Below are 22,691 nucleotides of genomic sequence, written 5' to 3'. Positions count from 1 at the left end.
TCTCACTACCTGGGTTCGGCCTGTCAGGAACTCCAGGATCTAGTTGCAGAGGGAGTGGCTCAGTCCCAGGGTCCTAAACTTGGTGACAAGCTTGGAGGAGACAATGGTGTTGAACGCTGAGCTGTACTCAATGAACATCATTGTCACATAGGTATTCCTCTTATCTAGGTGGATGAGGGCAGTCTTGATTGCAATTGAGATTGCGTCGTCTATGGATCTGTTGGGGCGGTATGCAAATTGCAGTGGGTCTATGGTGTCTGGCATGATGGAGTTGATGTGTGCCATAACCAGCCTTAAAAAAGCACTTCATGATTACAGATGTGAGTGCTACAGGGTGGTAGTCATTATGGCATGAAGCCTTAGAGTGCTTGGGAACAGGAATGATGGTATTCATCTTAAAACGTGTGGGGATTAAAGACTGGGAAAAGGAGAGATTGAAAATGACTGTGAATATGCCTGCCAGCTAGCTGATCTGTGCATGCTCTGAGAACACGCCCTGGAATACCATCCGGCCCCACAGTCTTGCGAGTGTTGACCTGATTAAAGACCTTACACATGTCGGCCTCAGAGAGCGTGATCACCAAGTCCTCCTGTTCGGTGGTTGGCCCTCACACACTTTATGGTGTTGTTATTGTTAAAGTGTGCATACAATTCGTTGACTTCGTCTGGTAGATTGGCATCATTAGGCAGATCACGGCCGGGTCTTCTAAATTGATGCTTATATGCTGATACCAGGCTGCCTCCTCTCACCGACCCCTCCTCAATGTCACAGGGAGATCTATCTTGCCTTTGGGCTGCAGGGAGACCACATCAGACCCCTTCTATCTTTCACCCCTTTGCCCTCCCCCCTTCCCCCCATTCCCTCCCACCCCTCTATCCACATGTTCCTCAGGCAGGGAGCCATTGACTGGGCTCACTCCGCATCGATTCTGAGAAGTGGGTTGCTTTTGATAAATAGCATCAGTAGGTTAGCCCCACAGGGATGAGAAAGTGAATAAAGTCTGAGTTGGAGTTTTTCGTATTTTCACCTGATTAAATAATCTGTTTTTGATTGAATAAGTTATCAAATTGATCTATTTATTATTTGAGAATGGTATCATCACATTAGCTATTGACATTCATGTCTTGAAAGATGTATGTACTTTTCAATATATTCAGCTCGGGTTTAATAACTTCCCATGTATTTCGCAGCACTAGTCGCATCATGAGTCTGTTCGCAGCAGTGTCTTGTCAATACAATGTGAATTGAGTTAAGGGGCCAGGCCTTATTTAAACCGGAACATCTCTGTGAAGAAAGGTCAGATATTCTGTGAGTAGCAGTCTGGCTGACTGAACCAGACCAAGACCAAGGTGAGAGAGCGCATTTTATTTGACTGGTTTTAAGTCATCCTCCACCTCCCTACAGCTCCAGGAGGCAGGTGACCTCTGGATGCTTCCCTGCCAACCTTTACTTTTAGGTGGTTATACTGACCTGGAAATTCCTCCATCCTGATTGGATTAGGGACTGGAGATGCAATCTGGTGATGAATACTGAAAAGGTCAAGCCTTCCTCTCCAAAGACACGTCACTCCATTGTACAGCACGCTGTGAAAAATGCATCTGATAGACCCTTTCTCTTTTTTCCACTGGAATGTCTTGTTCCTGGCGCAGTCTTTTGCATCTCTATCTCCTCCCAACTCCCTGTCTTCCCCTTGATATGGAAATAGGGTAGTGATAACACATGCCCTCAAAAGAATCACATTTTTCAAGGGATGAAAAAACGATTATAGGATTGCTGCAGAACAGGGCAGACTTGAGTGGTCTAAACCTGTAGAGGTGCTAGTTGTGTCTTAATTAACATATCCCGGCTGAGCAATGGCCTTCTTGAAGAATTGGATTTAAATGATGAGGATTAGGATATGCAGGGACAAATGTAGGACACAGAAAGGGAAGGAATAAACCACTGGATTTCCCAGTCTCAATGAATACATAATGCTATTCTCTATAGTATTGAGATCCAACGCACCTGTTGTTTCAGCTCTTTGTATTTTTTCCCACCCCATAACCTCTCACTTTTTATTCTCCCTACCATTTCCCTGAAGGCAGAGCAGGCATCAGTCCCTGTTCTGTTTGGTCTGTGTAATGTTGATATATCTCACTCAGGGCCTAAATGTCAGTCTGGGAGAGTCAAGCCCTTTTTGGTAATGGCCATGCAGTTGCAAATGTCAGGCACAGCGTTGTGTTGATGAGTGGCTGTGCCTGAGTGTCCCACGCAGCTCCCACGATGCAGCTCCGGCAGTCACCCACGAGTAGGACTCACCCTCTGTGCCCTAGCATTTCTTTCTTTGGTATGGGGCAGAATAGCATACCAAAAGCAAATCAAAACCCAAGCTATGTTTGAGATAATGTTGTCTTGACTTTCTACATGCTAGTACAACAATGTTCCTGGTGTGCAAACGCCTCAACCATCTGCTTTTGAGGGATATAATGTAACATTTTGTAACATTTTGGTGTAACATTTTGGTTGAATGCTAACTTGACACATGTATGTAACTTGAATTCTCCCATAAGTATTGAATAACGATTTACACAAAAGTTCCAGTCGAGCATGCATTTCATCTTACAGTTCAGCTCTATTACATTAGATAACAATCAAACTGATTTAGGATTTTGCAACTGTCTTCCACATACTGTGAATCTCACAGGTTTTTACTTTCAGAAAACAACACTTCTGTGTTTATCAGAGTTTGTGTGATTGTTACCTGGCAAAGAAAAAATTGTTAGCCCCATGCAGCTGTTCCTATCAGTAACTCCTATTGTTGAGCATCTGAAAGGACCAGCAGCTGTACCAGGAGGATGACTCATGCCGCAGGATCTCAGACGGTTTTCACACGTTTTCTTTTCACTGTCAGATCTTAAGCCCTGACACCTCGTCTCCAGATGAGATGGGATGGTGTATCTCTTCACAATCCTCTGTCATATTGGGTGCCACTTTTCTTCTCGCTGCCTCACAAAGTCCCGGCTCTCCATTGATTGGAGAGTGAAAGAAATGCTCCATACCTCGATCTATCTGTTTATACGGGAGAAGACGTCAAAGAAGAAGAATCACAGCTAGCAAGTCTGTAATTCTGATTGCATTCAGGAGATGAGGCACGCTGCAGAAAAAAATATTCTCACTTCAGAGGGATAGATCTCCCCACATTCCCATCCGTGGCTTGCTTCCTGCCAACGCAGAGTTAGCCTTTCCTTTTATGCGCTGCCCCTGGGATTATTATATCAATCTACGTGACCTGATTACCAGCCTGCGGTTCACTGCCAAAGCACTGGATCAAGCGATCCCTCCATTTCTAAGGGATAATTAACCCTGGCATGTGAGTGTCCTATTCCCCCACTGAAGCCTCCACAAGTTACCTCAGCTACTTTGTTTTCACACAGCCCCAAGGTCTGACCTCTCTGTCCTCACAGGGTATATCAATGGTTATACAACAAATGGGTCTAATCCTGAATGCCATAAAAAGCATCTAGATATCTCACATATCTTACATCTCTCCGACATTTGCAATATTGTTCCAATATTCAAATTCGATCTCCAGCTGTCCCATAGTAATGAACGTGTCGGGAGTCAGGACGAGATACAGGCAGGCAGCTTTTCTCAGACTTCTTTTTTATGGATATAGACAAAGGAATGTAAATCGAAAAAAGGTTAAACAAAATGAGGTGCAGCTAGTTTGCAGTCTCTCCAGCTTCAGTTTGAAGTGATTGTGTTAGCTGTGTTGTTGGCTAGCTCCTCTAAACAACAGTGTCCTGAGGAGAGAGCACATTTTCTATGCCAGGCGAATTCACGCCCCATTAGCCTATTGTTATGGATGCATCCAAATACATCTCACTAGAAAACAGGTTAAACAAATGCAAATGCAGCTACTGTTGTTATTCTGGCTGAACTGTTTGACGGGACTGTAAATTAGCCGTAGTTGACTAGCTAGAAAGCAAATATGGCAATGGAATTTAAAACAAACGACTGAGTCGCATCCATAGATACAGAACAAAAACCCAATGACTGGGTCACGTCTCTGGCAACAGGCCGATAGTACGAACGACCAGCAAGCTTGGGCAGCAAGCCTAGATTTGTGTCGTCAGGACTATTTATTTTGGAAGGATGAAATAGCATAAATAAATTCATCAAAATAGCATTGTTAATGAAAATATGTCAATCATTATTTGAATATGTTGATAACCCAACTTTGTCTTGGGCCTAAAAACACCTGTCACCAATATGTCCTTCAAACACCGCCTTCACAGTCATTATCACTTAAGAAGATGTTAAATAGCTCTATTAGGCCTACAGTAGGCTTGTGTAATATAAGTGTGTATAAAGCATATAGCAATACTTTATGGCTATTGTAAGACAATGTGGCACCCCGATGTGTTTTGTGACTTGGAGACGTAGATTAGCACTGCAAAGGGAGTGACGTTGACGTCTTAAACCCAGATGGGTGTCCTACACCGGATAGGCATTATAGTGCCCTGTCATTAACAGGTGTGCAATTAATTCCCCATGATGGGCTAGTGTGACAGTAATGAAGGTTGACAGTGTGGGGGCTTGTTCCCATGGGACCAGAGTGACGACAGCCGGCCAGACGTGTCCTTGTCGTGTGTGTTTGTCTCATCTTCTGCTCTTCCCCCCCGCTTAACTGTGAGCTGCCGTGATGGTGGCATTTGTAGTCCTACATGTTGAACTATATTTAGTTTGATGGTTGTACATAGAGTGTAATGTTATACATCCATTCAGTGAGAAAGTACACTGGCCTATTATTCCTATCAAATTACAGTAAAGGGCAGTAAAGGTACAGTTATGTGTGGTTTATGAATAGAGACCATCATTGATTGCATAGACACAGCAATAGGGCTGTGCCGGTCTGGTTTCACACCTCTTAGTAGATGTACATTGTAGGATCAGGCTAACTCACTCCTAGCCACCATGCACTTAGCCACTGTAGAATTCAACGTTAGTAATCAAGTATCTTCAGTTGGCAGTAACTGAGTGTTGTCTACGACTGCCAATATGTTGTCAAACCCAAGTGATACACAAACAGAACAGAAACTGAAAAGACATTTTTGGCATGTTGTTTTCATTTAGAACTCAGAACACAGCATGAGTGTGTGTGTATGAGAGAGCGACAACATCAGACATCCTCTTATTACTGAGCACACTGTAGGTCTGAGTGGTGCATTATATTGCTGGCACAGTTGTTGCTATTGTCTCCTCCAGTCCTTACCCAATAAATGCTTGAATTTTTCATTACAAAATTGAGAAATTCACAATGTCCCTCTATTAGCATTCAGGAATAATTGATTCATAAGAAAATATGGAATATAAATCAGGATGGGTCTCCTTTTACACAAAAGAGCCACCTTACCCCCACCGTTCGCCCGTTCCTTCAATTATTTTTTCATCTGCCATTTGTATGCTTTTCATTACCCATCTGCTCCCTTATGACATGCCGGTAATAGCCTTGGAGCCATGCTGGTAAACAGTTTTGACAAATTAAAATCACCCAGCTCAAGTGAAGGGCCTGTGCTGTAATCTATAGGAGAGAAGAGAGGAGAGGAGAAGCACTAGCCCGGCTTCCTAGTGACAAGGCCAAGCCACAGTACACATCCGCTGCAGGGCAGCCAGCTACTGTACTCTAGGCAATTTAATTGTAATACCATTGGATGATAAGAAATGAGGATGATTTCTCTTAGTGAAGGATATTCAACTGAAAACCAAGGTAGTACGTCATGTTCACATCCAAAACATGCAGCTACGGTATCCTACTGTTTCATTATTGCTTTTGCTGCTGTGCCAGTTCCCTCCTGCAGTTGAAGAGATTTCTCTAAAGGATGATTATCACTTCAGATGCACATGCCAGGACTGTGTACGACAAGGACATATGTGGAACACACAGTGAGTGACTGAGTAATCCATTAATGACGAGAAACATTATTAATCTGCACATACACACAAGACAGTTTTATTTGACAGGCATAGTTAATCCATCTTCAATCCATCTAAAAATACTCCAAGGCACTGTTTTTAGGCTGCTGTCTCTGTACTACTGTACATTTCATTAAAGATCCAGTATGAGCCTTCATATTGTCATTATGTGAAGGATGATGTAGCATTTGCAACTTTTCCTTCTTAAAATAACAAACCATACTTGTATGTTTATAATCTCTGGATTGTATTGATCTATTTTCATTTATTATTCACAATTGAAAGAAACAATGACAAAACATTTAGTGTATGCTTGCAGTTTGCTAGCATTGATATCCTTTTACAATTTTAGGGATAGTCTTCCAAAGTGACATTCAGATGCACATAGTAATCTAATTAGCAAAAACAATACAAATATGTGGAATTACCGGGAAAGAAAAAGTGCCTTGCTCAATGGCACATCGACAGATTTTTCACTTAGTCAGCTCTAGGATTCAAATCCGCAACCTTTTGGTTACTGGCTCATTGCACGTAAACGCTACGCTACAGTACCTGCCGCCCATGATGACAACCCATGATACCATGTAACTAGCAGTTTGACATTGTTCTCAACTAGCTCTCCAGCACCACTGTCACCTAATTGTGTGAGATTATCGCGACCAAAGCATTCCTTAACTTCCTACCTTGACAAGAATCAGCTCGTCACTATCCATCTTCATTCTCCATCATGACGGCCTGACAGGGGTTTCCATCATGTGTCATTATTGGTGCATGAGGCAACTCAGCGAAACATTCCTCCACTCTGGGAAATGCATCAATCACCCACTCCTTGTCCAACAATGACAGGCCTGTGCGTGCTACAGTAATGACAGCCCCGTGCATGTCACACGACCATTAGGATGTATCTGAACCACGGTAGAGAGGAGAGAGAAGAATCAATGCATTTGGTAGGTAATTAAGATTAGGCATTGAATAGAGAATACTGTACATTAGTGCGATGGCAGTCTGAATGGCTGTCAGGCTGATGTTGATAATTGGGTGATGATATTGGTATTGGTACTGCAGTCAGACTGCAGTCTGAATGGAGACAGGTATGTTGCGACTTCAATTGTGGAGACGGCAAAAACGTTGAACAATGGTGGCTCAGTCGACTGGATAAATAACTGCACAATCTTTCTCAGCTGATAATTAGTATTTTCTGGTCACAGTGATTCAATTACACAGTATATTGCAAAAACAGGGGGCAGGCAATCGACAGGTCAAGGGCAGGCAGAGGTCGGTAATCCAGAGCAGAGTCCGAAAGTTACAGAACGGCAGGCTCAGGGCAGGCAGAGGTCAGTAATCCAGGGCAGCGTCACAAGGTACAGAACGGCAGGGGTCAGGGCAGGCAGAATGGTCAAAACTGTGAAAACTAGAAAACAGGGACTAGAGAAAAAACAGGAGTACGGGAAACCGCAGGTAGGCTTGACGAGACAAGGTGAACTGGCAACAGACAATCAGAGAAGACAGGTATAAATACACTGGGGATATTGGGGAAGATGGGCGACACCTGGAGGGGGATGGAGACGAGCACAAAGACAGGTGAAAAAAATCAGGGTGTGACAGACCTAACTGATAATAAACCCAGGATAAGGGTTATTCAAGGGTACATGACATTCAGCCACATTTCATGAACATTGTTTATTTTAAATAAAGGGGAGGAGGGGCCATGTTGATAAAAAAAGTCAGATTGAAAAATGGAGTGTTACTTAGGTCATCTTTTAGATCTCAGATCTTGTGACCAGGTTTGACTTCAATTAAATCCTGAGGGGTGCTTCCGAGTCAATCTGTGATCTTTATTGCAATCCTGGCCCTTAGATCTCTATCGCTCTGCGACCCATGGGGAAATGGAGGCACCTTTCATAACAATGGGCTTGGAATCTATGCTATTTCTGGCCAACCCCCTGTTCCCTAAACAATGATGTGACTCTATTGAGGGCCGCGACCTTGACTACAAGAGTTTCAGGGAGCCCAGGCCTGTCTCTTTTTACAAGTTTTTTATTTCTCAAAATCTGTAACATATCAATGACCTGAGGAGTGTTTTTTTCTCATGCTGGGATAGCAGCACTATCATAGTGCCATAGTGTTATCTAGACAGGGAGGTAAATATGTTATTATATTCCTTGTGTAATATTTGCACTGCTCTGATTCGCAGAACAAAAACACATTGGATTAATCTGTCTCTCCCAACTCTGAGGTTTCTATAGAAATACAGTCTAAATAGTTTTGAGCAACTGGCTGGGCTGGCAGTCTCTGAAAGAGCTAGTGGTTTACAGACACGGTGAAGAAGAAGGCCTGGGTTTGCAATGATTGGAGCTCCCCTCCCTGTCTCCGTTAATCCAACCTCTCCTCCCTCTCTGCCAGCCCTCCTCTGATGGCTAATTACAAGCTTTGATCTGTGTTTGTTCCAACTGTATAATATTTAACGTACTGTAATTACGCTGAATATTCACTAGGCACGTCACCTGCTGCAGAGTCATACTATAGCGGTAATACCCATATGAAAAAAGCATAGAGTATACTATGGTATAAATACTGTAGTATTACTATATTTATATACTATATTATTACACTGTAATGTTTTTTGCAGACTTTACTGTAGTATTCACTTTAGTGCTTTTGTGGACATGACTGGAGTATACTGAAGTATTTACAGTTTACTATAGTATAAATAGTGTAGTATTACTATAGTTAAAAAACTATAGTTTACACTATAGTAATTACTGTAGTGTTTCTGCGGGCATTACTGTAGTATTTACTATATTGTTTTTGTTTTATGATATACTACAGGTCACACCGCCTACTCATTCAAGGGTTTTTCTACATTTTTACTAATTTCTACTTTGTAGAATAATAGTGAAGACATCAAAACTATAAAATAACACATATGGAATCATGTAGTAACCAAAAAAGTTTTAAACAAATCAAAATATATTTTACAGTGCCTTGCAAAAGTATTCTTCCCCCTTGGCGTTTTTCCTATTTCGTTGCATTACAACCTGTAATTTAACTTCTTGTCAATAGGGGGGCGCTGTTTTCACTTTGGAAAAAATCGTGCCCAATTTAAACGGCCTCGTACTCTGTTCTAGATCATACAATATGCATATTATTATTACTATTGGATAGAAAACAATCTGAAGTTTCTAAAACTGTTTGAATTATATCTGTGAATAAAACAGAACTCATTTTGCAGCAAACTTCCATACAGGAAGTGAAACATCTGAAAACGAGGCTCTGTTTCAGGGCCTGCCTATTCAACTGGCTTTTATTTATCGATATGTATGCACTTCATACGCCTTCCACTAGATGTCAACAGGCAGTGGAAGGTGGAATGGGGTGTCTAGCTTGATCTGAGGCCGAACAAGAGCTTTTGGAGTGACAGGTCCAGTATTTCTTTGTCTTCGACGGCGCGCGAGGGAGCTCGACATTGTCTTCTGAAAAGCGTTCGGTATACACGGCGAATATCTCCGGCTCTGATTTTATTTGATACATATGATAATAACATCATAAAGTAGGTTTTTTCAACCGAGTTTTATCAGTTTTATCAGTTTATTCAACGTTTATTGGGAAGCCAAGTCTGGTTGATATCCCTTTATATGGGCAATAGGGATGTATGGGAACAGAGAGGTCTTAAGAACAGGGCCCATTCCTGATTGGATTTTCCTCAGGTTTTAGCCTGCAATATCAGTTCTGTTTAACTTCAGATTTTTACAGTTTTGGAGTGGTTTCTATCCTAATCTGACTATTATATGCATATTCTAGTTTCGGGGGCTGAGAAATAGGCAGTTTCAAATGGGTACGCATTTGCATTTTAATGCATGACATAAGTATTTGATACATCAGAAAAGCAGAACTTAATATTTGGTACAGAAACCTTTGTTTGCAATTACAGAGATCATACGTTTCCTGTAGTTCTTGACCAGGTTTGCACACACTGCAGCAGGGATTTTGGCCCACTCCTCCATACAGACCTTCTCCAGATCCTTCAGGTTTCGGGGCTGTCGCTGGGCAATACGGACTTTCAGCTCCCTCCAAAGATTTTCTATTGGGTTCAGGTCTGGAGACTGGCTAGGCCACTCCAGGACCTTGAGATGCTTCTTACGGAGCCACTCCTTAGTTGCCCTGGCTGTGTGTTTCGGGTCGTTGTCATGCTGGAAGACCCAGCCACGACCCATCTTCAATGCTCTTACTGAGGGAAGGAGGTTGTTGGCCAAGATCTCGCGATACATGGCCCCATCCATCCTCCCCTCAATACGGTGCAGTCGTCCTGTCCCCTTTGCAGAAAAGCATCCCCAAAGAATGATGTTTCCACCTCCACGCTTCACGGTTGGGATGGTGTTCTTGGGGTTGCACTCTTCCTCCAAACACGGCGACTGGAGTTTAGACCAAAAAGCTCTCTTTTCGTCTCATCAGACCACATGACCTTCTCCCATTCCTCCTCTGGATCATCCAGATGGTATTAGCAAACTTCAGACGGGCCTGGACATGCGCTGGCTTGAGCAGGGGGACCTTGCGTGCACTGCAGGATTTTAATCCATGACGGCGTAGTGTGTTTCTAATGGTTTTCTTTGAGACTGTGGTCCCAGCTCTCTTCAGGTCATTGACCAGGTCCTGCCGTGTAGTTCTGGGCTGATCCCTCACCTTCCTCATGATCATTGATGCCCCACGAGGTGAGATCTTGCATGGAGCCCCAGACCGAGGGTGATTGACCATCATCTTGAACTTCTTCCATTTTCTAATAATTGCGCCAACAGTTGTTGCCTTCTCACCAAGCTGCTTGCCTATTGTCCTGTAGCCCATCCCAGCCTTGTGCAGGTCTACACTTTTATCCCTGATGTCCTTACACAGCTCTCTGGTTTTGGCCATTGTGGAGAGGTTGGAGTCTGTTTGAGTGTGTGGACAGGTGTCTTTTATACAGGTAGCGAGTTCAAACAGGTGCAATTAATACAGGTAATGAGTGGAGAACAGGAGGGCTTCTTAAAGAAAAACTAACAGGTCTGTGAGAGCCGGAATTCTTACTGGTTGGTAGGTGATCAAATATTTATGTCATGCAATAAAATGCAAATTAATTACTTAAAAATCATACAATGTGATTTTCTGGATTTTTGTTTTAGATTCCGTCTCTCACAGTTGGTAAAAAATGACATGCTTTACACCTATGATAAAAAATTACATGCTTTGTACCTCTACATGCTTTGTAAGTAGGAAAACCTGCAAAATCGGCAGTGTATCAAATACTTGTTCTCCCCACAATGTAAATTGTACATTATACACTGCATTTGAGGAACAATGGAAGAGTTATTCTGCTTTGAAAGTTGATCAACTGTAAACAACATTTTGAGAAAATCGCCTTTGAATGTTTTGCTATCTAGTGAAGCTCTTCTTTGTCTACACCCATTCAGCATCATTCACATCCTCACCCAAAGCTTTAGCCCCACCCATCTCGTTTCGCTCTCGAAGTGCACCACTTGACGCTCTGGCCGATGATTTGTTTACCTCTGGATAACATGAAAACAGCCTTCATTAAGCTTTTTTTGCAGACGTTTACTGACACCGGCCATATTCAATGGGTGTTGTACACATGTCACGTAACTATAAGGGCATAAGGCGAGACCCAAATGCAGACACAGCAGGCAGATGGTTGAGCTCTGATGTTTATTATAACAAAGGGGGTAGGCAAAAGGCAATATGGGGGCAGGTGAGAGTTCATAAACCAGGTCAGAGTCAAAAGAGTACCAGGGGATAGGCAGGCTCAAGGTCAGGACAGGCAGGGGTTCAATGAACAGGTCCGAGTCCAAACAGTACAAGGGGATATGAAGGCTCAAGGTCAGAACAGGCAGAGTGGTCAGGCAGGTGGATTCGGCTTCAGGACAGGCAAGGGTCAAAACCAGGAGGACTAGGAAAAAACAGACTGGGAAAAATAAGAGCTGGGAGAAATGCTTCCTGACTTGGCAAAACAAGATGAACTGGCACAGAAAGACAGGAAACACAGGGATAAATACACAGGGGACTAATTGGGAAAACAGGAGACACCTGGAGGTGGTTGGAGACAATCACTAAGACAGGTGAAACAGATCAGGACGTGACAGTAACGTTAGCTAGTTAAACAATTCCACCGTGCTGGGAGCTAACCAACCATGTTTAATGTTACCTAGCTAACATTAGGCTCTAACTAGAACAGCTCACGGTTCTGGGAAACAAATAATAATGTCAGCTAGGGAGCCAGCCAGCTAACGTTAGCTAGCTAGCTAACAGTCCACTTTAGCTTGAAATGAAACCACTTTCTGTCAAAATGAGAAAACGTATAATATCTGAAAATGTAACGTTAGCTAGCTAACGCTAGACTATCTTACATCATCGTGCATGGACGCGTCTCCCTGTCAGGAATGCCATGCCACGGTTGCCCTGAGTTTGAAGATGTAATCCGGAGACAGGTGTTTCCTCCATCTATTTAGCTATCATACTGTAATTCCACTGATTTCAAAACTTGATCCTCCAGAAAGTGGAGGATCACTTATGCAGCTTCACTACACAATACATTTTTTTTAAAGCAGCGTTTGACAGGATTACCAACACAGACTGACGAGCTTCTATGGCGAACCAATCCAAACTCCTCTCTTGGCATGTCCAGCCCACTCATTATTTCAGCCAATCATGGCTAGTGGGAAGGTTGCTAACTTTTTCTGTGGCTTAACCAACAAGGCTTGTCATTTAAATAAGGCATTTCTGGCCAAAAATGCATTTTGCTAAAAAAATATGTTTCACGGGCCTCCTGGGTGGCGCAGTGGTCTAGGGCACTGCATCGCAGTGCTAACTGCGCCACCAGAGTCTCTGGGTTCGCCCCCTGGCTCTGTCGCAGCCGGCCGCGACCGGGAGGTCCGTGGGGCGACGCTCAATTGGGCTAGCGTCGTCCGGGTTAGGGAGGGTTTGGCCGGTAGGGATTTCCTTGTCTCATCACGCTCCAGCGACTCCTGTGACGGGCTGGGCACAGTGCGCGCTAACCAAGGGGGCCAGGTGCACGGTGTTTCCTCCGACACATTGGTGCGGCTGGCTTCCGGGTTGGAGGCGCGCTGTGTTAAAAGAAGCAGTGCGGCTTGGTTGGGTTGTGCCTCGGAGGACGCATGGCTTTCGACCTTCGTCTCTCCCGAGCCCGTACGGGAGTTGTAGCGATGAGACAAGATAGTAATTACTAGCGATTGGATACCACGAAAATTGGGGAGAAAAGGGGATAACATTTTAAAAAATAAATAAAAATAAAATAAAAATATATGTTTCACGTTCAAATGTCGTGACTTGCGATATAAGCCTAGTTTCCTGAATGGGACACAATTGTGCACCTGTAAAAGTTTGTGAGGGTTTTATGGGCCACACTGTCTGTGTGGGTGGACCATTTCAGATAGTCAGTGATGTGTAGGAACTTGAAGCTTTCCACCTTCACCACTGCTGTCCCGTCGCTGTGGATAGGAACATGCTCCCTCTGCTGACTTCTTGAAGCAAGTGGGGACAGCAGACTGGGATAGGCCAGGGCGAAGAAGAGCCCACAGTCCTAAGTAGCGGGCCACGTCGGTGGCACTGTGTTATCCAGGCGAAGAAGGTGTTTAGCTTGTCCAGAAGCAAGACGTCGGTGTCTGCGACGTGGCTGGTTTTGCCCTTCTAGTGTGTGATTGTCTGTAAACTCTTCCACAGACGTATCGTGTCTGAGCCGTTACATTCTGCCTCCACTTTGTCTCTGTATTGCCTGTTTGATTACCTTAAGGAGGGAATAACTACACTGTTTGTATTCGGCCATATTCCCAGTCACCTTGCCACTGTTAAGAAGTTTTAACACATTATCATGCTATTATTGTGTTATTACCATTTCATAACTTAACTTTTTTATGAGGCCTCATTTATTATAGCTGGGGATTTTAACATAGCAAATTTGAGGAAAACGCTACCGAAGTTCTATCAACACATTGACTGTAGTACTCGCGCTGGTAAAACATTGGACCACTAATACTCAACTTTTCAAAATGCCTACTATGCCCTCCCCTGCCCTCCCTTCGGCAAATCAGATCATGACTCCATTTTGCTCCTCCCTTCCTATAAGTAGAAACTCAAACAGGAAGTACCCGTGCGAGGATGTTCCAGGTAGTCTCTGGGAATAACATCAACGAATACATGGATACGGTGACTGAGTTCATCAGGAAATGTATAGGAGATGTTATACCTACTGTGACAATTAAAACCTACCCAAACCAGAAACCGTGGATAGATGGCAGCATTCACGCAAAACTGAAAACGCGAACCACTGCATTTAACTTCTTATGGCTGCAGCCCGACGTCGGTACACTTATGACAACAGCCAGCTCAAGTGGAGGGCGCGAAATTCAAAATATATATTTTTTACATATTTAACTTTCACACATTAACAAGTCCAATACAGCATATGAAAGGTATAATTCTTGTGAATCCACCCAACATGTCCGATTTTTAAAATGTTTTACAGGGAAGACAAGATATGTAAATCTATTAGCTAACCACGTTAGCAACACTTTTCTTACTCCACGATTTTTTTACTGCATCAGTAGCTATCACAAATTCGACCAAATAAAGATATAAATAGCCACTAACCAAGAAACAACCTCATCAGATGACAGTCTGATAACATATTTATTGTATAGCATATGTTTTGTTAGAAAAATGTGCATATTTCAGGTATAAATCATAGTTTACATTGCAGCTACAGTCAGAAATTGTACCGAAAGCAGACAGAAAAATTACAGACACCAACGCCAAATAACTAAATACTCATCATAAAACATTTCTGAAAAATACATAGTTTACAGCAATTGAAAGACATGCATCTTGTGATTCCAGACAATATTTCCGATTTATCAAGTGTTTTACAGCGAAAACACAATATAGCGTTATATTAGCTTAGCACAATAGCCAGAAACACTTGGGCGCCGGCGACTACGACAGATATATGAAATAACATCATAAATTGGGTCTTACTTTTGCTGATCTTTCATCAGAATGTTGGACAAGGTGTCCTTTGTCCAGAACAGTCGTTGTTTGGATTCAGAACGGACACTTTCCCTCTTGAATTAGCACGCGCGCTAGCCAGGTGGCACGGATCTCTCCAACGTCAACAAAGTCAGAGAACAGAACACGGCAAAACTGCCAAAAAAATTTCAATAATCTGATTAAACTATATTGAAAAAACATACTTTACGATGATATGGTCACATGTATCAAATAAAATCAAAGCCGGAGATTGTAGTCGTCCATAACGGCAGCTAAACAGAAGGCAATCCCACTGTCCTGCGCGCGCTCCTCAGAGTACCGGAAATGAGGGACACGTCATACAAAGAGCCTGTATTCAACGTCAGACCAAGATAAACACGAAATTTCTTCTCTCACAGGCTCTTGACACCCAGGGGAAGGTCTATGAAGCGAACGTAGACTCTTACGTTTCATGCCCATGAATAGGCAGGAAGAAAAGCAGAGCATCGATTTCAGACTTTCCACTTCCGGGTCAGGAAATGTGCTGCAGAATGAGTTCTGTTTCACTCAGAGAAATAATTCAAACGGTTTTAGAAACTAGAGAGTGTTTTCTATCCAATAGTAATAATAATATGCATATTGTACGAGCAAGAATTGAGTACGAGGCCGTTTGAAATGGGCACATTTTATCTGGCTACTCAATACTGTCCCTGCCGCCCAAACAGGTTAAATATTGAGCTCAGAAAAAAAAGCAAGGAGAGGGGGATGCTTAAAAAAAGCTCTGGGAGAGTTTTGTTGTTCATCTTGAATCATCGGTCTCAACGATGGATTTTCAGCCAACCTGATGACAAACTTCCGCCCCAGAACAGCTATCCTCTCCTCTGTGGTCAATCGCCCTGCCTGTTCATGTGAGTATTGATTATTTCTCTGTTTAGGGAGCCTGAATGCCATCTTAATGGCATGGTTTTGAACTGTCTGGAGCTTTGATATTTGTCTGGGAGCCACATTGCATCAGGCTGGGGCAATCAAACAATGACTATGAGCTTGTAGTGCAGACTGCCAGCTTGAATATGAGGGTATTTTCATCGTTATCGTTATTGTCCTCCCATCTTAGTGGAGCAAAATGATAGGGACAAATTCACTTCTATGTGTATTAAAGTAGTAAAAAGTTAAGTATTTGGTTCCATATTCATAGCATGCAATGACTACGTCAAGCTTGTGACTCTGAAAATTTGTTGGATGCATTTGCTATTGTTTTGGATGCACAAATATCATATCCCCCCAAGGAAATCTAACCTTCTCTGTTATTGTAATGGTGAGAGGTTAGCATGTTTTGGGGGCATGATATTTGTGCGTCTAACTTTCTCACTCATCATTATTCACGATTCATTCAGCATTTTCTGTAATCATGGTCGCAGCCATATTAATCCATATTAATGTAGAAATAAAGGTATTCTTACTTATTAAACTAAAAGTGACTTCAAAATAAAACGATACAAGTTTAACCATTAATTTCTAATCTGAAACACAACCAGAACAAACAGCAAAAGCAAAACAGCAAATATGTATGTTTACATTTGTCAATATTCATAAATTAATGTAAAGAAATAGGGATTGAAATCAAAATACTACTCATTTACAGAGCAAGTGGTAAAGCGGCATATAACACCAATGTTTGCTTTGTAGCATCTACAGTACAGATAAACACTATGGAGTCTTAAAGGAGGCCTGGTAAGGTCAAAATGCCAACTTTGATAAATTATGCTTTTAGATACAAATGTCAAGTATATTTCAACAATCCTTCCTTCTAAGGACAATTCTATGGATTTAATTTAGTAAAAATCACCCAAATCATGCTTTTTGAGGAGGGGGGGGGGGGGGTGTTCGTGAGGAATCACTCTTATGTATCATCACCTGAGGATGCAGTTGAAAGGCGTTATTGCAAGAGTATCAAAATACAGAGCCTCAGAATACAAGGAACTCTTGTTTAATGATGCAATCTCACTTATAAGTACATTTTTCCCCTGCCGAACATGTTTTTTTTAACCTTTATTTAACTACGCAAGTCAGTTAAGAGCAAATTCTTATTTACAATAACGGCCTTCCGGGGAACAGTGGGTTACCTGCCTTGCTCAAGAGCAGAACGACAGATTTTTTGACCTTGTCAGCTCGGCTACCTGCCCCCCCCCCCCCCATGTTAGTGCGTCAGTGATGAAACTGGAATCAACTGTGTCTTGAGGAGCTGAGAAATGTGGGAAATCATACCCGTGGTAGTTAGGTAGAGCATTTAAAAAATATATGGTAGAGACACTATAAATATTCCTTCTGATAAGCATAATAGGTCCTGTGTGGATGAGCTAGTAGAACATGGTGCTTGCAACGCCATGGGTTGTGGGTTTGATTCCCTCTGGGGACACCCATCTGTAAAACACATGACTAAGTTGTCATGGATAAAGGTGTCTGCTAAATTATTATAATAATCCTTGTCTTGCACAGTTTCACAGGCCCCTGATACCAGCACAGGTCCCTGGGATCTTGCTGGCCGATTGTTCAGGTTGATAGCTTACACAGATTTAGTCAGTTCTCAAGTGTTTGTTTTGAGCAATTATCCAAGAAGAAAGGGCTGTATCTTGTCGATCCCTGGTACAAACAGTTGGGTAGAAGAAACAGTACAAACTGCTCTAGCATTTCCTTAGGTTCTACTGTAACTCCAATGGCACGACCACTATTACAGGTGATTGATATGTTTTCAGTATTTTATGTAGGCAACAACATCTAGGTTCAGCCACACAATAATAGACGTGTCATTGTTCTCTCAACATCGCGACAAATAAAGCAGACTAAACGCTATCTAATGTGAGCGATTACGGCGAAAATTATGAAAATGTTCTTCTATGTCATTTCCATTCATTTCAATTTAGTATTAATTTAACGCAGACATTCATCAGCCCTATTTTTATTTTTTTATTTTTTAGGCGGGGGGATAAAAAAGCAAGTCATTGGGCTTCAGGAAATTAGTGTAATTAGGTCATTATTCTCCAAGAAAATTGTGCCAGGAGCACTGAAATCCCAAATCAGTCATGTAGTGTAACCCAGGGGACTGGGACAGTGGCTCCTCTCTATCAACCGATGCCGCATATGAACGTGGCACATGATGGATTTCAGGGCTACGTTCATTCCATCTCTTGAACTGCAGAGATTGCCTGGGGAGGCTACTGGGTCCCTGACAAGCAGAGTCTCCTTCTCCTCCGATCCTCCCTCTGTCATCTTGATCAACATTCAGCAGCTCGCCCCGTATCCATCACATGGGCTGACACATCCCTTTTGAAGCATTTCTATCATGTAGCTAGGCTTACTAAATGAATGATGAAGATGGATGATGATGATGATGATGATTACTAACACCATCATTAGTTATTTGGTTGTCTAGTTAACCAGTATGCAACTATGTTAAATACAGAATCATCTCAGAAATGACAATGCCAGCCTGGTCTCATAGACTAGACATATGATATATTATGCTTACTTACTTTAATGTGATCTTCTTATTCTTACTTTTATATTTTTTTGTTCTACCTTGTTATTTTTAGTATTACATTGTTATCAATTACTGCTTTGTTGGGGTTAGAGCTTGGAAGAAATGCATTTCACTGTGCATGTGACAAAACTTGAAACAGTAAAATGTGTATGATATGTTGTTTGGTATGGTTACATAAGCCAGAGGGTTACTTAAGGCAAAGACTAAAGGAGGTTGGTTGTTTGGGGTGGATGGGTAGGCATATAACGCAACTGTCTAGCAGGTCTAGCAACCCAAAGGTTGTGTATTAGCAACTTTTCAACGACTTACTACTTTTTATCTACTTTGCAACTACTTAGCATGTTAGCTAACCCTAACCTTAACCCTTTAATCTAACCCTTAACCTTAACACTAACCCTTAGCCTAGCTAACAGTAGCCAGCTAACTTAAGTTAGCGTTAGCCACCTAGCTAACGTTAGCCACAACAAATTGGAATTTGTAACATATCATACGTTTTGCAAATTCGTAACACGTATGTTTTGCAAATTCGTAACATATCATTGAAAATGTAATTCAGGACATATCATACAAAATGAATGAATGCCATCCACAAATGAATACATATCATACGAAACGTAAATATCATACTAAATGGAGAGTCTGGGATTTGCATACAGAATAATACGAAATGGTTGACAATGCCGAAGAAAGTCTAAGCAATATTGTATTTACATTTTACCATTGCTACAAAATAGCAAGAAAACGGTTTTCAATCCACCCGCAACCCTCCTGCAACAGTTATCCAACATTGGATGGTTTGACGTATAAAGACTACACAATCAAAATGCCCACAAAATGCCAGAAATAAGAGAAGTCAAAAACTCAGATCAGCTGGTGCATTGTACAATGTATTATGAAAGTAAACATTTGCAGGTTATTGTGCCCGAAAGGTTAAAGTTAACTAACCTGAAAATAACGTTTCAGAGTGAACATGAATAATTCTATAATTATGCATGCTAAGCAATACAGTGCTTGGTTGCACAGCATGTAAGTAAAATGATTATCTACCTTCAGATTAGTGATTATCTGATTATCAGTGAGTGATTGTCATAGCAACACCGCGAATGACTTCCCAGGAATATAATGCCTTGTTATATTTTATTGTATATATTTTTTACATTTTTAATCAGCCTAAGTAGGTAGATACACTTGAAACCCAGAAGTGACATAATATGTGACTTCTCGTCGTTGCACACTTTACCTGATCATTAATCATGTATTTTTCATTCAACAATTAAATACAGTCATTTGATTCCAGACACAACACATTTTGTGGAATGGTTGTGAACCCAACATACCTTGTCTTTCTGATATCATCTGAACATTGGTTTGGAAACATACACTCTTTGAAGAAACCTTTTTGATTGCAGGTAGAATAACCCTTGTGGTTCCAGGTATAACCCTTCTAGCTGGAACAAAAAAGTGTTCTCCTATGGAGGCAACCGAGGAACCTTTTTAGAGCCCTTTTTTCTTAGAATGTAGGTTAGTGCAACATAGGTAGGTTTAGGTTACCCTATATTACATTGCACATTGATATGGTGTCTCCAAATCCCTCTGGTATTCAAATGCTGAAATCTGGTAATTTATTTATAACCAGCTTATTTATAACCAGTTTAGATTTTGGTCAACATTTGGTGAGAAACTACCTACACTTGTTTCACTGATGTTAGATTCACAAAGCGTGCTTATGCAAGACAAGGTAATAATTCCTGCCACCTTCAGCACAGCTAGGATATCTTGTGATATTCTGTTTCTGCTGTCCCAATATAGACCAGATTTTTTTTCTGATATACTTGAATATAATCAATACATTTCCATAATACTGTTGTTGGGTTATCAGTGTTGTACAGATTACGTGAATTAGTTTACTTCATCAATATCACCATGTCAAATAGCTCTTTCATTGGTTAGATGATATATTCAAGGAATGAGATTGATAGTAAGTGTAAATAAAGATTAGACACATGCAATTTAAAATGCTTGTCAAACAGCATTCTGCATATTATTTGATCACCACCCCCCACTGATCCCATCACTGTGACCAATGTGTAGATGAAACATGGTAAACAAATAGTGTAGACCTGACTGTTTCTGGCATTAGTCAAGGAATGATTTGCAAGAATGTTTCGCTAATGATATTTCAGTGGGAGTTTGGAATCACTTTCCTGTCAATGAATTGAGAAGACGAAGCATGTAAATGTAATGCAGACTCTTTGATGCAAACCACTTTCCTTAAACAGTGAGGTTTTATCATATCTTAATCTAGTGAGGGAGGGAGAGACAGTGAGAGACTGCATTGTGTTCATAACACAGAACCAAAAACCTTAGTAGTAAACACTATTGAATCCAAAAAACAAAAAAAATGTTCCTCTCCCCATCTATATTTGCTCCTTAGCGCCTCTCCTTCCTAGCACTGCCATTGCCATTCCCTCAACATGAGTGCTTTTATTTGATGTCAAATTAATGACATTTCATTGCTACCTCATTTTGTCTCAGAACTCTATGCGTAGGAAGATCACATTTATGAACTGTATATCCTAGAATTATATTCGTTTAGCATACTTACATAAAACATATCCAGCCCATCTATATATTTTTCTAAATGTCAATGTTTTATTCATATCTTCTCTATCATTTGCTTCTCATATCCTACCAACAGTTAAACTGCATAAACTGTCAAAAATAGTGATTTGTTTCATTGGTATATTACACATCTAATCTAATTTGCCATTTGGGTAGTAGAAGAATACACTTCAATTGGAATAAAGAGATTCTCGATCATATCCACCAATTATGGTAGTTATTTCTGAAATCAAAAAGATTGAAAAGGTAGCTCCGTTAAATGCTTTATACAAGTCTTATACAATTCATTCAAGTTCATTTTCTTCACAAGGCTCTCCTCTCTTTTTCATAAAGTACAACGTCATTGCCATATTTCAACCTTTGCTGCCCTGAAAAAATACAGTGATAAGGAAAACAGGAAACAGTAACAGTATAACATACTGTGGTTGTGCTGCATGTACTGGAGAAACCATAAATCACACAAAAAGCACCAATGAGATCCTGGCCATGCCCAGTCATCAATTAGATCTTTATTGATTGACAACCCTGTCAACCACATCGACTGCCTATACAGTGTTCATGGGATCATCCATGCTAACTGATTTAGCCCTCACACATGGGAAACATCCATCTGTGAGCTACTGCAGTAATCTTTAACATACTCTCTTTTGACTACACCACTGTAATCTCATATTCAAGACAGGGTATCAGAGTGCACTGCCTGCAGGGGCTGTTATGAAATATGTCTTCCATAAACTCTTGGAATGGGTCCAGGATGTCCTCTCACACTGCTGCATTATAGATGAACCAACTGACACTGTGATGATACATTTGTCACATCTATATACAATCATTTTTAAAGGATTGTCGCTCTTCATGCACCCCTGGAGTTCAGATTTTGTCACTTGACATTTACTTGAAGTTTTACGACCGGTCTGAGCTCTGATGTCTCAATTACCCGCTAAACAGAGCCTCTACGCTGTGAAGGGTTGGAGGCCGCCTGCCTTATGTATCTCCAAAGTAAAATTTTCAGGCCCCATTGACCAACGGCATCTTACATGGTAATAGTGAGATGTTGTTGTGACACCTTAGATAAGAAAATACCAACATAAATGAGAGAAAGCTCAACTCTACTGCATTCTGTTTTTCTTTTATAGCAGATTATTTTGCAGATTTTGCTGAAACTATTTGGTCAAATAACTGTCTTCATACCTCTATCAAAGCAAAAACTTTCCAAATACTTTGCAACGGAAATCAAATCAAATCAAATTTTATTAGGTACATGCGCCGAATATAACAAGCACCAGTTAGCCTGGAGCTAGCCTCGAGCTAGGCCCATCTCGAGGCAAGCCAAAGAGGTCCACTGGCCAATTCTTGGGCTACAATACCTCTTGTGCCAATTAGCCTGAACCCTTTACTGCCGACAAGGGAGCCCCGCCGATCCATCACGACTGGTCTGCCGACATAACCGTCCGAGGTGATTTCAACAGGCTCTTCCGTTGCGACTTCGCCGGATGCCCATCTGCTAGCCTCGACCCGCTAGCTGTCTGAATCGCCGTGTCTCCAGCT

Source organism: Salvelinus fontinalis, chromosome 18 (assembly GCF_029448725.1).
Source record: "Salvelinus fontinalis isolate EN_2023a chromosome 18, ASM2944872v1, whole genome shotgun sequence".
Classification (NCBI taxonomy): domain Eukaryota; kingdom Metazoa; phylum Chordata; class Actinopteri; order Salmoniformes; family Salmonidae; genus Salvelinus; species Salvelinus fontinalis.
The sequence above is the reverse complement of the archived record's forward strand: the minus strand, read 5'-3'. Positions refer to the sequence as shown.